General features: G+C 48.9%; 1 pseudogene; it reads left to right on the forward strand.

Annotated features, from left to right (window-relative positions):
* Positions 1 to 200: 200 nt before the first annotated feature.
* Positions 201 to 16,215, forward strand: part of LOC116819509 (aldo-keto reductase family 1 member B1-like) — a 23,241-nt pseudogene continuing 7,226 nt past the window's right edge.

The following is a 16,215-nucleotide window of genomic DNA, read 5'->3' on the forward strand; positions in this document are numbered from 1 at the left end:
CAGGACTCTCAAGGCCACAAAATATCCTTAAGCTTTCCCATTGGCTGCTAAGATAACCAATGAAAGGCATCATCATTTTATTCCTTGACCTGTGGGCATGTCTAGGCTGAGTTAGCCAATGCATAAAAACTCCAGTGCCTGAAAGGGTGCCTCCGTGTGAGAGACTGGAGCACTGAGATTGAAATATTGAAAGCGTCGTGATGAGTTCGAAGGCGGTAACGCTGCCCTCTGGGGGAAGCATGCCTTTACTTGGCCTAGGGACCTGGCAGGTAAGCTCCATAGCAGCAATTCTCTGCTCTCATTTTCTTTCCAGACTAAGAAAACATCGGTAGAGTCCTGGCTCCCAGGGAACTAGGCGCCCACCCAAAGTTAATCTCATTGGAATGTTCCGCACTTGGGGCACAGTGGAGTTTCTGGTGAGGTGTATCTGATGCTCTGGTGAGCAACTGAAAGCCGAAGGGAGAAAAGCGCTGTGGAAATACATCCGTAGCAAGTTTTCTAAGCAGTTAAGAACAGCCCGGGCCCCACAGGTGGCTGGATTAAATAGAGTGATTGTTGGTTTTTTGTGGGTTTTTTTAATTTTTATTTTTTAAATCCTCCATTTATGCTTTTCTAATTGTTCTTTAATTCCTGAGACTGATCACTTGAGTGTGCATAGAGCGAGGGTGGAAATCTGTATGAAAGCAACAGGAAGCTTAAAAATCGAAACCCCTAAAGGCCTCTAAACACTAAAGCCATGTCACAGGGTAGCGAGCCCCTTTAAACGAGGCAGGTCCAGCACATCTGTGTTAGAACAAGGGCTCCCAATTAAGAGGGTGGGGCAGCAGCTGGGACTATATAAAAGAGCCAGACTGTCCCTAAGGAAGGGAGAGAGGTAACTATGGGGCAGAAAGGTCCTGCAGGGAGAGAGCCATGGGAGATGGTGCTCAATGAAAAGGGCAAGGAAGTATCCAGCAATAGGCCCTGATGCTGGGACAGAGAGAGTCAATGGGAGAATTCTCCTGGGAGCTGTAGCCCAGGGTGGGCTGAGGAACTGTTTGTGTGTGTTTGGCTTAGGTGCGGAGAATAACACTTTGTCTGGCAAGAGATTCTGGGTGGGGCTGGCGATTCCCAAGCTTGGTGAGGAAGGCAGTGTCTTACAGGCCACTTTGTGTAACTCTGGCCATACCAAGGGGCTGGGAATTCAGTGTCAATATTCACTGCCACCACCAGGCTGCCTTACCCTGCCAGTGTGATGCAAAATGGCCTCCAAGTAGGTCAGACTCAGACAGACAAAAGCAAAGGAAAACAGTTGACAGTTCTCGTTCCCAGGTTAACCCGCCTACATGGCATATATGTACAGTCAGGGAGGGAATGGCCTGAGCTGGCCATCTTTACTTGGTCAATTCTCCTCCACATTAATGGTTGTGCTGCCAAAGTCTGCAGCTCTGGATCTAACATCGCGTGCTTTAATATTAAAGCTGGCCAGGAAGTTCCCCCTTCCCGCCCCCCCCCCCCAACAAATGCTGTTAATGTCCCTTAAATATTTTCTGGGGTTGCACTAGAAAAAAAATATATTTTACAAAAAACTAGATTTTCTGTGAACACTGATTTTTATTATGATTATTATTTTGGTCAGAAAAAATGTGATGGCAGATCCCTGGGTGGCTCTCTCTAACATACAAGATGCAGTGCACACAGGGTGGGCAAGTCAATATTGCAGGGAGAGTTTGTTGTGGGAGCAGGGGAGAGCCTGGGAACCATTCCCATTAAAGCAGGTTTGTGCCTTTAAGAGGCACTTATGGACATCTAGCTCTGCTCAGAGGAGGTCTAATTGTTGTGGTGCTTAAAAGGCTGGTGGGTCCATTCTAGTAGGGGGCCCGATTTTCCTAAGAGCCCCATTCTCCTTTAAGTGCGTAGATGGAGAGAGGAAACGGGGGCTGCTGTTTGCTGAGCTCGCCTTAAAGTCAGACCCTGGGCTCTCACTGGAACCAGCTGGTGAACGTTTGCCAGGTGGGTCCATCTTTCTGCTCAGTCTACACAGCATAGAAAGCGGTTAGGCCTGCAGCTAGCAAATCTGGCTCTTCAGCTCTGACTGTACCAGTTGATGCTTTTCAGCTCACTCCATTCCCCGTGCATTGGCCAAATCAGCAGCTGTTGCATGCCCAGCACTCTTGGAAAATAACCCTCGTGCAGACCAGATCTTGGGCTAATCACTTAAACTTTCTCCTTCCTGTTTGGGGCGGGGAACGTATTTTTATGATGTCCGTACAGTGCCTAGCACAGTGGGGCGCTGATCTTGGTTAGGGACTCGAAGTGCTGCCGCAAGACAAATCATTCTACTTGCCCACTAGCTATTAAATAACAGCAAACAGCTGAATATCAAATGCCTGTAAAGCTGCTGGAGATCTCTGGCCAAACAAGGTTCTTATGATACAAAATATTATATCTAACAAGGGAACCCAAAGTCCTTTTTCCCCTGCTGTTCATGTTGGAACACTAGGTGTTCAATCGGTGCCTGGCTTGTCTGGCACCACGCTGGGTAGCAAGCAGTGGGTGCTGTGTGACCGTCTCTTTGTCACACAGGCAAGATAAGACCGTCTGCTTAACTGGAGATTTTCAGGGTGCACTGGATTTTTTTTTAAAAGAAGTTAATTACATGAAAATAATTCAGGTTCACATGGTCTCCTGTAGCTCAATCCATTTAAATTTCTGACCACGGTGCCCGTGAGAGTTCGCACCGCAAACCCAGCATTGCTCTAAGACACAATTGTCTTCCAACGAGCTAAACGGACTTCTCATTGAAATCTCTTGTGGAGCACCTACCGAAAGAACACTGTTAGCATTAGTTGGAAGGGGAAGGAGAAAATGGTGCCGCTGAAACACCACCTCTCAAAATAGCTGGAGGCATCTGCTGAAATGGACAGCGCTGAAATAAGGAGCAAATTGGCATTTTAGTTGATCAGTAGGCTTCAGAGTTAACCCACAATTGAGCTGAATGGGGCATCCATACCTCTTGAAACTACAACTTTAGAAATATTGCTTCCTGAAGACTCAGGAAGTCAGCACTGTGGAGGATCAGGCTGGGAAAAGTTTCTTCAACTATAAGGGGTTAAGTATCCGAAGGGTAGCTGTGTTAGTCTGGATCTGTAAAAAGTGACAGAGTCCTCTGGCACCTTATAGACTAACAGATGTATTGGAGCATGAGCTTTCATGGGTGAATACCCACTTCATCAGACGCAAGTAATGGAAATTTCCAGAGGCAGGTATAAATATGCAAGCAAGAATCAGTCTGGAGATAATGAAGTTAGTTCAATCAGGGAGGGTGAGGCCCTCTTCTAGCAGTTGAGGTGTGAACACCAAGGGAGGAGAAACTGGTTTTGTAGTTGGCAAGCCATTCACAGTCTTTGTTTAATCCTGAGCTGATGGTGTCAAATTTGCAAATGAACTGAAACTCAGGATTAAACAAAGACTTTGGGAGATGTTTTATTTTTCTGAGTAAAAATCCAAACGTTCACTGGGGATGGGATCCAATTCCCAAATTGCTCTAGTTAATAGAGCAGAAGCTCAGGTCCTAGAGGCAAAATGGCTGGTTTTGGATATGTGGGACAATCCACATATTAGCCCATTGTTCTATCTTGTCTCAGACTTTGCATTTTCCCACTAGCTCTTGGCTCACACTAAAATCCCAAATCCACCATCCATAAGTTTTGGAGACCGATCCAGACTGTGTGGCTTGGGGTCATTTCTTGGCACCACTTTGGTATTTGGCCCTTAATACGCTTAGCTGGAAATCTGATTCACTATATTGACAAAGAGGAGGGGCAGTGGTTAGCATAGGCTGTGGCAGACCTAGGTCCAATTCCTGCTCTGCTGCCAACATCCTGTGAGAACCTGGGCAAGTTGGCTTAGCCTCTCTGCCTCAGTTTCCCCCATCTGTACAGTGGGAGTAATAGCACTGCCCTGCCTCGCGGGGGGCTTGTGAGGCTAAAAATATGAAAAGTTGGGAGGTGCCCACACCCTACAGTGGTGGGGATCAGATAAGTACCTGACTTAGATAGCCATGGAAATCACACAGGGTCAAAATCAAATTCCAAGCATGAAATGATTAATGTAGATGCTGTAGATGACCCACTGACTTCATTCTATAGAAAGCTTCCTATGCATCCTTAACGTCAGGGCTGGCTCCAGGCACCAGCGGAGGAGGCGTGTGCCTGGGGTAGCACATGCTAAGGGGCGACTTTTTTTTTTTTTTTTTTGCTTCAGAATTTCGGGCAGCTGTCCAAGCGCCTTTTTTTTTGTTTGGGGCGGCAAAAGTGGTAGAGCCGGCCCTGCTTAACATACTCCCACACAAAGACATCTAATCTGTCAGTGGTACAAAATGTGCCCTGTTAGAATTAACTCCATATTTGAGTTCCTTCATGTGCAGCACTGAAATCGCCTGCAGCTTGTTCCACTGAGTGTAGGGACAGTAGTAACAAAATTACACCCTTGAAGATCAGCTCAAAGAAGGCGCATCTGCACTGTGATTGCGGGGTCTGTGTCCAGCCCCTTCCAGGACTGGGAGGCTGGCACAAGGAAAAGCAACAAAGCTAATGAGTAAATGCCGCTGTCCCCGCCTCACTTGGATTTCCTCCCCTCTCTCCCTGTAGCAAGTTGCATCTTGGTGAGTTTACTTCTCAGCTTTGGCTGACTTCTGTCTTGTCAGTCATTAGGGATTCTCCATGTTTAAGCATTAGCCCAGCCAGTTGGATCTGAGTCACGGCTCTCTGGCGGCACACAGTATTTGAATTACCAGTGGCTGCCCCAGACGAAGGGACATGGGGTGCTCCCCCTTCTTTACTGAAATTTTGAGAAATATTGAGAGTGGCAAATACCTCCCTTGGGGCTTCTGTTCAGCCATGTGTTTCCCCCCCCAAGAGCCAATGCATGAGCAGCTCCTTCGAGAGATCGGGGATGGGTAACACTCCTCTAGGGTGCAAGCCGGCAAGATGCTTGAGCTCTTCAGTGCAGGGCTGGTTTCACAAAAGGGCTTAAGTGCCTGAGTGTCTCTTTAGGTGCCAAAGGCCAACAGTTCGGCACCACAGACCTTCACAAAATCACGGCTCAGCTGCCTCCTAACCCTGGAGGTGCCTACATTTCTGCCAGTGGCATTTGCAAAGGCAGCTAAATCCTGATGCCACTCCAGGGCTAAAAAGCTGCTCGGAGCCCACGCTCATGTCTAAACCCCAGTGGGATTCTCCAGTTAGGAGTTCCTCAGCCTATCTTGCCTGCAGGGCTTGATCCGGTAGATCTGCTCCAAGCACACCAAACCCACACACAAGCCAGTTAGGCCGAGGTGTGTGTCTGTGTCGATCAGTATCCAGTAACCCAGTGGCTGGGGCACTCACTGAGGGTGTAGGAGACCCAGGTTTGAAGCCCTGCTCTGCCAGATCTGGAGCGAGGGCTTTAACCTGACTTTCCTGCCTAACCCGTGAGCACCCTGTGGTGTGGATGCGTGTGTGTGGCGGGGCTGGGGGAGCTTTTCTCTCTGTTTTTTCCTGAGAAAGGGCGCAGCTGGTTTAGGCATTTAACTCCCAGAGAGGGTTTATAACTGAGGATCCAGAGTGGAGAGAGACCCCGCCCTCTGGCCTGTCATTCAAGTGTCTGAGACCCAGACCAATGGAAATTAGGCACCCGGCTCGCTTTGTGGATCTGGGGCCTCTCGTTTTCCTCTGCATTTCACGCCGAACTTACATAGGCTGCTCCCTGCTCAGCACGTTAGCTTCTGAGAACCTTGGATAAGGTGCGATGCGTGAGGAGCCCTGGCACCTAGCAATTCGCTACTGCAAAGCTCAGCATTGCAATGCCCTAGGCCTACTGTGAATCTAGCCCCACGTGCTCTTGACTCCATTGAAGTTGGTGAGGCTTGCGGGTGCTCCGCACAAGCTGGGATCAAGGCCTGAGCCTGCAGCATGCTGATTCCACAGCAGCGTCCTCGCAGTGAGTTGAGGGTGCAGAGTATGTTCCAAGGGGCACGTGGCCCCTTTCTGGATGAGGCCTCTAGACTAAATCTAAACCAAGGTGGCTTGAATAGAAAGCAACTGATTTGTCAGGCAGGGGACTCTGGTTTGAATGAAGCTGAAGCTTAGCACAGAGACAGGTTGAAAGCAGAACCCCGCATCCAGACCATGCTGAGTTTTGCGTCCCAACTCCGACCGAGCCAACATGAACACATCAGCCTTTGATTCAATGTAATCTTAGCCTGTTTCCTCCAGTCCTCTCCCTTTGTGTGTTTAAAATCAAAGCTGCCAAAACAAGAGTGAACACAAACCCAGAAGCCCAAGGGCCTAATGACCAAGGGGCATTAGAGACTGGCACAAACTGAATTTCAGTGCTATTGCTGGAGTTCAAATAGAGTTTAAACCCTGCGTGGCATCTCACTGTCTTTTCAGACAGCAGACTCATGTCAGCTCTGGCAACGCAGGCTCTCTCACAGCCCAGCGGCTAGAGCTGTCCCTTCTCCACAGATATGCTAGAGGTTTGATGAGGATCCACCGTTGTATTACCAGGCAGGGAAGGCAGCAGCATTCTGGACTGCAGTTGGGTATTTCTGGGTCTTTTCCAAGGGGCAGTTCAGAATCTGGGCAATGCAATCTTATTTATTTATAACCCGTTACTAATTCCTTGGGCTACAGACACTGCCATTCTCAGTCACATCTTTGCTAGGCTTTTTCAGCTAAGGTCACTGACTCGTTCGAGGTACAGAACGCATTTGTAAATACTAGTCAGGATGTTCCCCTCACACTTGATGCGGGTGGCACATGGTTGTAGTTTACCGTCAGCTGATCCCTCGAGATAGCGCTCTTGAAGCAATCCTACGGAGACAAGGCAGTAGTAGCTTTTATCTCCATGTAGCTAGTTGGGGTCAGCCCTGTTCCCCACCCTTCATCCATTAGGAGTTTACTACATTGGGGTAAAAAAATAAAGCCCTGTGCCTTGTCTCTACTTGGAATTTACATTGAAGTAGCGATCTCTGCGTAAATGCATCTCTTCTTGCATTGAGAAAAACCGCCAAGTAAGCCACAAACATGCAGAGCCTTGATTAGATGTGTGGGAGTGTCCATACTCGCCTTTACAAACATGTTAAGTACCATTGCCCCCTTGGTCCCCGCCGTGAGGCAATTTTCAGAGTCCAGCAAGTCTCTTTCAGTTAGGAAAAGAAACTGACGATAGGTATTAGGTTGTTGGATCCTGTTTTGTTTACAAAGAAGGCACACACACAGTCTGCTTGTTTCCCTGAACACAATAGAAACAAACAGCAAGCAGTTTCCTGGCTTTCAGTTTCCAAGCCTACCTCTTCAGCAGTTCCAGGCCACAAGGAGCTCTCTCTCTCTCTGCTTCCCCAGACAACTGCTTCTCTCGGTGTCTGCTTGCTTTCTACACACCCACCCACCCACACCCTTACCAAACAATTGCTTAGGCCTAGCCTCTATGTTTGCAATCAGGGAAGCCCACATGGTTCAGCTTCTGATCTTGCCATTGACTTGGGTGGTGGCTTCTAGTGTTGCCATGTATCTCATGACATAAAGGGGCTTAATTGCTCCATCTACTGAGCCTCCTTAGCACACGCTTTGGCTCTAACCAGGGCTGTGATTGTCTATAGATCAAAGATCATTAACATCCTCCACATTTTTTAGTTCACTGGCAGTCAATTTACACGAGGCTGATACTCGAGGACCACATTCTAGACCCACTGAACTCCCATTGACTTCAGTGTTCCTAAGAAAGAGAAAGGTGTTATGCATTTATCCTGCAACTTCCAATGTAAGGTGCTGGCTTGCCAGTGCTGAGAAGCGCTGTCCTCTGTTTGTTCTCATTGGGTTCAATCAAAGCTGTAAAAAAAAATCAGCATTTACTGCAAAGTACAACTGGGAGATGGCCAAGGTGTTCCTACAACTCTGGCAGTCCTGACAGCCAAAGTGACTCAAATGGAGTGTGGGCAGGCAGTGTGCAATTTAGAGCAAGCTTTGATGCAACTGTAACCTGCACAGGGGGCAAAGAAGGCTGAATATAAGGGAAGCACTAAATCTGTCGTGTGATGAGTGGAACTCGAGAAAGAGGGTCAGGTTTCCGGAGGGATCTGGTTTGGGAAGGCGCCAGGGGCTTAGCAATGCAAGCTGGGGTTCGGCTGCTGGTGCATAAACACCGGAGCTTCGGCATGTAACAGTGGCCTCTTAGGCATGTTTGATAAAGTCTTGTCTTTTGCACCTGTGCCTGCCTTCCTCCTCTCTTATTGTTAATGACACCCCCGGCTCTGGTCAGACCTTACTTACAAACTGTGAACTGATTTGAGCTAAAATCACTGCAAGCCAATAAACCTGGCAGCTCCTGGTGCCATTTCGGTCACTTTTCAGAGCACCTGAGCATTTTTGACGTTGAACATCAATATGTCTTTCCGCGAGCTGGTGGATCTTCTGCTCTTCCCTGAGGCATGAGGCTGAATAAGTCTCTTAACTTGAATCTTGGCTGGTCCAACTGTAGATGCTCTTTGTGTCTAATTCTTCCCTGAATGGTGTCAAGTGTTTGATGAGATCCTTCAGCAGTGAGTCCTACAGGCTAATCACGAACAGGACTTGCCTATACTACAAAATTGTGCCAATCTGAACTATCCTGGTACAATTTTGAAGTAATACAATTCCCCGATAAAGCTCAGGGCACCTTATTCCTTTTCTGTGTGGTTTTAACCACAATAAGGTAAAAGGCAAAGCCACATCTTTGTCTGGCCTGACTATTTTGGAACAAAATTGCACCAAGCAAAATGGTTTGACTGGTCTCACTTTCAAGTGTTGATGAGGTCTTAATGGGCGGCCCTTCTGCAGCGATAGTGTTAGGCTGTACCAAAAAAAGGTGCCTGGAAAAACGGGGTTGGGGTTGGATGAGAGGCAGAAAATAAGAGAGAAGGGACTGGGGGGGGGGGGGGGGGGAACCAATTCCACTGGGCCCACACTGCTTTTGTTCTGAAACTTTTTTGCCAGAGTAGACCCGTTGGCAAATATTTGGATGTTATGTTCTATGAAGAAGCTAAAATCAACCAATCAACCAAATGTTTTTCACTGACGTTTTTTGAATTTTTTTTTAATCCCGCTGTTTTTGTTGCTCAATAAATTTGACAACAGTGGGGTTTTTCTTGCAAACACCTCCATTTCATCCCAAAGGCATTTAAAACAAAACACAACAAACTTCAAACAGCTGACCCAAAGTCCACTGAAGTCAATGGGAGTTGTTCCATTAGGATTAATCCATGAAACTATGTTGGCCAGCATATGAAGTGTAGAAAGCGGCCAGCAAAACCGGTCCTTTTGGTAGCCCACTGGGCGACTGGGGCCACAGGATAGATGTAGCTGCTCCCCAGCTCTGGTCCTTACTTTCACAAAGGATCCTGGGTCCCTGAGGTGATTTTCATGTCTCCGTGCCAGGGCAGATTTCCATTTGTGGTGGAAGGAAGCGGCGTCCCATTGAGGATCCCAATCGGGATCCGTTTGCTTTGTTGTGCAATTAAATAATCATTGTCGGTTTAATCCTTTAATAAACTTCCCTGGGACATGGGACACTCATGGGGTGCCCCAGCACTTTTTCAGCCTTGTCTCAGGATCTGCTGCCTGCTGCGCTCAGGAGACCCAAGAATGTGAAAGGAAATTAAGGTAGACAATTGCCTCTTCCAGCAAAGAGGTCTTTGATGGGAATTGAATTCTGATGAAAGACTGCTGGGTTGGCAGCCTTGGATATGGGATGTTCTCTGTCAGTCCCATGGGAGAGGTACAGGGCGGGTGTCATCTGTGCCAACACACCATGCCACCCATGGCGCAAGCTCTGATCTTGTTGAATCGGTATTTTGGGATGAGAAGAGGCGAATTTCCAACCAGGGACTGAGATCTAAAGCCCAGCGTTGGCACGCGAGAGTCTGGGAGATGGGAGAGGACAGCTAGAGAGAAGAGCAGGACATTGGAAGAACAGAGCTGCGGGTGCATGCAAAGCCTTGAAAGCAAGAGGATCTGGAAGTGGAGATGCACAGCAGGATGCTGGCGAGCGGGTGGGAGCTGGGAGAGGAGGAGTCGCTTGACTGAGGACTTTATCAACGTTTTGGCTAGATGGGAGAGGGAGGCAGGGAGCTCACCCAACTACAGGCTCTCTCATGTACTGATCATCCGATATCGAGCACAGATTAATCACTGATTGTTTTCAAGACCAAGAGAGCCCTGGCGCTACAAGGGGTGGGTGCAACTGTGTTCAATCCACCCCAGGGATCCTGCTTCTTGGCATAACTTCTGCTGGGTCTACACTTCTCCCCATCTGCTTTCCCTTTGTTCCAAGGCAGGAACAACCGTGCATAAGTGCCGGTTAATCGGTTTGGGTCGGACACCACATTTGTTCTTTGGCTCTGTGTTCTTTGCAGGCAGGGGCATGCCGGCCTCCATTCTTGGGTAAACACTTTTTAATTAAAGCAGGCTTGGTACAGAGAGGACTCTCAGGGGCTCTGTTCCCCACCCAGCCAGGGTGCGGCTGAGTGTCAGCAGGATGCCACGGCCCAGAGCAGATGAACCTGTTTACAAGGTTGAGTTAATGCTCAGGCAGATGTTAACAGCCCAGGAAGTTAGTGGAAAGAAACCCATTGAATTCAATGGACATAGGATCAGACTCTTTGTTCAAGAGAGAACATGGTAATTCTCAAAGGCTTTGCTGGGGCTGGTAGCAAAGAGAGAGGCAAAGACTCTTAGCCTATTAGATGTGCATGGATGTTTATTGCAAACCCATGAATGGCAAGAGCATGTCGAAACTAATGTTTGAAGTGCCTTTGAACCTATGGCTGTTGGTAGTTTTGGCGTATGAGCCCCCAGGGACCGGTGCAGGCAGCAGATGACCTTGTTATCCCTGTCTATGTATGTACCCAAAGCCCTTTTAGTCTCCAAGGCAACAAAATATTCCATGAGGCTTGGCTCTGCAAAGTTGCAGCTGAAGCTCTCTTGCCCGGGGTGCCGTGGGACCCTTTTAACAACCAAATGTAGGCTGGAGTGCCACTATGCACCGTAGCTGAAAGGCCTTGGTTTAACACCGACTTGGAAGGACAAGCACGTGTGGAGTTTGCAGCACCTAGCCGTTCCCTGCGGGTATCTCCTACCCAAGTGTGGACAAGGCATGGCCCTGGGTTTGGCTTGACAGGTCCCAAGCTATTGAGTTGGTGTAAATCAGCGTAGCTCGTTCGCCCCAGGAGCGTGGCTCTGGGGAAGATTAGATAGCAAGCGGTGATGCATCTATTGGTTTCTTTGCAGTCTCCCCCAGGGGCCGTTCAGGAGGCCGTGGAGGTAGCTTTAGATGCTGGATATTGACACGTCGACTGTGCTTATTTTTACCAGAATGAGGCCAAGATCGGAGAAGCCTTTCAAAAGAAGCTCGGGGAAGGGAGGCTGAAGAGAGATGAGTTTTATGCGGTGAGCAAGCTGAGCCCCGTTTTCCTTCCAAACAGAAGCCCAGGATTGCCAATTCTTTCTAAGTTACCCCAAGACTTGGGATACTGGGTGTTTTGTTTTTTTTTTCCTCATGGCCTTTCCTCCTGGACTCATGATACGGTGAAAATTTCAGCCTCCACTAATAAAAAATGATTTCCTAACCCTCTCAGTTATTCACAGAAGCTGCAAAATGAGACCCCCTAAAGGCCAGAAGGCAAATAAGACCCTATGGCTTTTTAAGCCAATCTTATGGATTCTGGGAGGCCTGACTCATGAAGGCTTGATGTTGGCTGTACTGTATGCCTTGTGGACTGAAATGCAATTGTCAAACAGCTGCCACTCCCAGTGCAGAACAACAACTTTATTAAACTTTCTAACTTACTAGAGATGATCAAAAATGGACAATGGGACAGGTTTCCATTAGAAAATGCAATTTTGTCGAAATCTAAACCATTTTGCAGAAACATCTCAATTTTGGTGAAATTGCGATGGAAAAATGTCAAAATACATTGTTTCGACTGTCTCATTTCATTTAACTTCCACTTGCATATTTTTGTGGTGTTCCAGACTGCATTATGTTGACCTTAGCAAAATGAAAAGTTTCAATGTTTCCAAATAGAAATTTTCAGAATTTTCACCCTACTAGAAATTTCAACTTGTTGGAATTTTCCACAGTATTCAAATTCAGTTTTTTGCCCAGTACTGCTCCGTGTTCTTATATGCCATTCAATAGTTAATAGAATTAGTGCTATCTACATTTCACTTTTGTGGAGCACACCAATAGCTACTATAGAATCATAGAAAAGTCAGGCTGGAAGGGACCCTGAGAAGTCATCAAGTCCAGTCCCTTGCACTGAAGCAGGACCAGGTAAACCTTGACTGTCCCTGACAGGTTTTGTCCAACCTGGTCTTAAAAACCTCCAGCAAGGGGATTCCATGACCTCCCTTGGAAACCTGTTCCAGGGCTTATCTGCCCTTAGAGTTAGAAAAGTTTTCCTAATATCTAACCTAAATCCTCTTTGCTGATAGTTTAACCCATTACTTTTTGTCCTACCTCCAATGAACATGGAGAACAATTGATCACAGTCCTCTTTATAATCGCCCTTCACATATTTCAAGACTGGTATCAGGTCCCCCCTCAGTCATCTTTTCTCAAGACTAAGCTATATTTATAATATTATCTCAGACTTTGTTTATGATGCAAGTAACAAAGGCCCATGGTAGGTTCCTACAACAATAAGCGGCAATGGAATGCTAAATAGAAGAGATTCCCAAACTGGGTGTACCTGAGAGCTAATTGGTCACATGGTGCTGGTTCCTCCTCCTGGTTTCTTGCTGAAAAGAGCAGACCAATAGGAGCAGGGACATGGAATGAAGAGCAACATTTGACTTGTTGCTCTAAGGCCCGGGGGGAACACATCATTTGTATAGAGTAAAATGCTGGGGAAAGAGATGTCAGTTTTGCTCTTAGAGAGGAAGGATGGTGCTGGGGTGAAGCCACTGGCTTGGGATTCAGGAGATCTGGCTTTGGTTCCTGGCTCTATCACACCCTCCCTCTCTCTGTGCCTCGGTTCCCCATCAATACAGCTCATTATATTCCCGCAGCCTGGTCCCGTAGAACAGACAGTGGATTGGGAGTCTAGAAACCTGGGCTCTATCCCTAAGTCTGACACTGACCCGCTGTGTGACCTGGAGTAATTCCCCTCCCCTCCACGTTTCTCAATTTGAAAATTCTGCTGAATTTTTAATTGTCAAGAGGCAAAAGAAGGAAGGCTGGGTTGTCCCTTCATGGCAGGTCGATAGCCCCTGAGTGTGTTGTCTGGTTTCCTTTTGCATTTCTAGGAAGCATGTTCTAGTGGCTAACGTGCAAAGCTGGGACTCAGGATTACTAGGTTCAACTTCCAGTTTAACTACAGACTTACAACGCGAACTTGGGCGAGTCACTTGGTAGACCCTGGGCCTCAGTTCTTCCTGTGTCACATGGAACTAACAGCACTGTCCTGCCTCACAGGTGCATGAGGTGCTCAGATATTATGGTGATAAGATAAAGGTTCTGCTGCACCTTCCATCCAAGTAGCTACAAGGGCTTTAGAAACATGCAATAACTGGGCCCCACTGCTTGACTTTCATGGCTGGATGGCATAAACCAACAGAGAACTTGGCTCCTGTAGTCACAAGGTACTCATGGGAGACAGATAAAGGATAGCTTCCCTGGCAGCTGGAACGCTGCCACCTCTGGGGTGGCACACAGCAACTATTTAACAGCAAAATAATCTAGGCCAGGAAATGAAGAAAATGAGAGGATCCAGTTGAACTGTAGGGAAAATAGAGGGTATTCAGGTGTTGAGCAGTGTGTTACTGTAGATGGGTCTTCTGGATGGGACATAGAAGAATCATCCTCACCAGGCATGAACAATGAGGATCTCTTGGCAATTTTGATAAGAGGACGGGGACTTGTGAGAACACCAGGGCTAAACTCTATTGGGGTAATTACACTTACTGCTGCAGGGGCAGCTCTAGGTATTTTGCCGCTCCAAGCATGGCAGGCAGGCTGCCCTCAGCGGCTTGCCTGCAGGAGGTCCCCGCTCCCACGGATTCGGCGGCACGCCTGCAGGAGGTCCGCTGAACCCGCAGCACCAGTGGACCCTCCGCAGGCATGCCGCCAAAGGCAGCCTGCCTGCCGTCCTTGCAGTGACCGGCAGAGCGCCCCCCGTCGCTTGCCGCCCCAGGCACGCGCTTGGCGTGCTGGTGCCTGGAGCCGCTCCTGTACTGCTGAATTGGTTATGCACTGACTCAGCAATACCAGAGCAGTGGAGTCTCCTATCCAAGTCGTGACTCAGCCTCGTTCTCCTTTGCACTCAGGAGCCTGGACTGCCTCCCCGTGACTGGAATAGTGGGAGCAGAGTCAAGCAAAAAGGCTGGGATATTCACTCTCTAGAAAAGCCCCATGCAGACCATGCTGATGCTGCATTATCCAGCTAAAAAAAATCCAGTGCCCCTGCCTTTCTTTAGCACTTCCTCCTATTGCAATAACTCTGACAGAGGTGGTGGGCGTTCCCCGGGGATGGATGGGCCAGCTGGGATGTTTGATGCCTCGTCACTCGTTAATTCTTGGCAAGTCAGGCCAGTACTCTCAGCAGTTCCAGAGGTGCACATGGGATGCTTCCCCCCTAGAAAGTGGCTCTTGGTCTGTTCCCCTGCAGAATATCAGCGGGGAGCTCATGCCTCAAGAGGACGGGTTTGCTTCTGCAGTTGGATGTGGACTACGTGGACACCTGGAGGGTAAGAGGCAGCAGATCAGGCCAAGTGCAATGATGTTCTTTGGGGGTCACGAGCAGGAACAGAACCTGAGACTTATTACACCTTAGCCCAAGCTGCTACCACGTGAGCTGAAGGTGCAGTAGCCATGGGATATGGCACCTGAGCCACATGGAGGTATTTAGGATGGAGGGGGTCTCTCTAGGGTTCCTTGAAGGGGTCCCTTACCAGAGGAAGCCCTGATTCCCACCTCCTGCATGCCTCGGTGACATGCACCATTGATGGATACCATAAGCACACAGGGCCTGATCCAAAGCCCTTTGCAGCCAGTGGAAAGACTCTCATTCGCTTGGATGGGCTCTCCCATAGCGCACAGTAAGCAGTGAGGAAAGAGCAATGTAGGCTGCCCATCCCCCTCCCGTCGTAACGATCTCCATGGCTGGCTCGCGTTCCTCACATATATTTCACGTCAGCAGCCTCTGCTGTCTGGCTATAAGAGATCGAGAGACAGGCTGAACGCGCCCGCCGCCGTAGCAACTGGTAATTACCAGCGAGGTTAAGAGCCACGAGCTGGGGCAGGTTTTTAGTCTGGCTGGAGATAATGGAATGGCCTCATTTAAAATGTACAAAAGCTCCAAGAAGGAGCTAATGCATCACGGGAGGAGACAGGCCGTGCTCACATGCTGACGGAAATATTTTTAAACCTGTTCCGAATGGGAACCAGAGCTCTGCCTTTCACCTCAGTTGTTCTGGGCGTGTGCAGAAGGCCGAATTCGGGCACATCACTGCTTGCGTGGCAAAGCTGTGCTGTGCGGGTGCCCGAGGCAGAGGCTGCGTTTTAAAATGCTCCATTCTCGGCACTGCTTTAAGGCCCAACCTAAGTACGTGGAGAGATTGAGATCAGCCACTTGAATCCGATTGATCACAGTCATCCCAGGAGTTACACACCTACCCTAGGTAGGTGTGGAGGACAGAATGGTGGGGAGGACAGTCGGGACCCTCTTCTGCCAACGTAAGCACAGGGGTGTAAGCCTGCCGGTTCGGGCCTCGTCCCCCTCAGGTGCGGCGGGGAGCCAGGGCACCTCCTTCTAGGCAGCGGGACGGGTTCCACGCCGGTCCTGTACTTGAGGGTCAAGCAAATAAGGTCTATGGGCCCTGGCCCTTAGGCAGGGCGGGGCAACAAACAGTTCAGGCTCAGCTCCTGGTCACAGGGCTGAGCAAACAAAGTCCAAAGGCCCTGGCCCTTAGGCAGGGCGAGGCACCAAACAGTTCAGGCTCTGGCCCTTTGGGGCAGGGCTGAGCGGTAACGAAGTCTAGGAGCCCTGGCCCTTCGGCAGGGCGGGCACCAACCAAACTGTAGCACAGCTCAGGGGTTCTGGGTGAAGGGGGAATTCTGCCACCCGGTTATGGGTGGCAGGGGGAACGCAGGCCCACCCACTCCTCTGCGTTCCAGCCCGGGGCCCTGGTAGCGGCAGTCACCGCTAAGGCGGTC

This window comes from Chelonoidis abingdonii, chromosome 2 (genome assembly GCF_003597395.2).
Source record: "Chelonoidis abingdonii isolate Lonesome George chromosome 2, CheloAbing_2.0, whole genome shotgun sequence".
Taxonomy (NCBI): domain Eukaryota; kingdom Metazoa; phylum Chordata; order Testudines; family Testudinidae; genus Chelonoidis; species Chelonoidis abingdonii.